Below are 688 nucleotides of genomic sequence, written 5' to 3' on the forward strand. Positions count from 1 at the left end.
TATTTTAGCCGGGCCGGCTCAAATGATTGGTCGTGCTTTTTACAGCGCTACGGCTTCCACCGATTTTTTTTTTCTAATGTATTTATTGTCAAAGCATTTAATATAATCATTGCTATTACATACCCCACCTTTAAGTATCATGTGTCATATTTGTACTTTACTTGAGTATTTATTTGTTATGGGATACATATATAAGTAACTTACATTACATTATTACATTACATTGCTTTAGCTGACGCTTTTATCCAAGCGACTTACAATAAGTGGCATTCGGACCAGGAATACAACCTTTAAGAAAACAGAATCATATATACATCAGGTATTATAGAGCCAAACCTTTCACGTGGCTACTCAACTGGGCATTTTAAAAAGGCCAGCCTTTTTTTATACGTCTTTGTTGTAATTTTATCGGCTCGAAGTTGGGCATTCTAAAGATGAGTTTTCAGTTTGCGTCGGAGATGTGTTAAGCTATGCTTGTCCTGATTTAATGGGGAGCTCATTCCACCATTTTGGGCAGGATAGCAAACCACGTGTCTTTTGCTGGACGCGGAACCTTGGGTCCCCCTCGCAGGTGCGGGTGCATTTTTTTGGACAGCTGTTTGGCTGATGCAGAGCGGGTTGCACGTGCTGGGTGTACGGTTTAACCATGTCTGGATGTTAGGAAGGGCCGATCCATTCGCGCATGGTA

At 41.1% G+C, this 688-nt stretch overlaps 1 protein-coding gene across 1 annotated transcript in view; it reads right to left on the reverse strand.

The window, feature by feature from the left end:
• The window catches only part of ttll12 (tubulin tyrosine ligase-like family, member 12), a 22550-nt gene that overhangs the window by 18939 nt on the left and 2923 nt on the right, over nt 1–688 (reverse strand). The gene's annotated exons all lie outside the window — the stretch shown is intronic.

Source organism: Notothenia coriiceps, unplaced genomic scaffold (genome assembly GCF_000735185.1).
Source record: "Notothenia coriiceps isolate Sejong01 unplaced genomic scaffold, NC01 NC01_scaffold00037244, whole genome shotgun sequence".
Classification (NCBI taxonomy): Eukaryota; Metazoa; Chordata; class Actinopteri; order Perciformes; family Nototheniidae; genus Notothenia; species Notothenia coriiceps.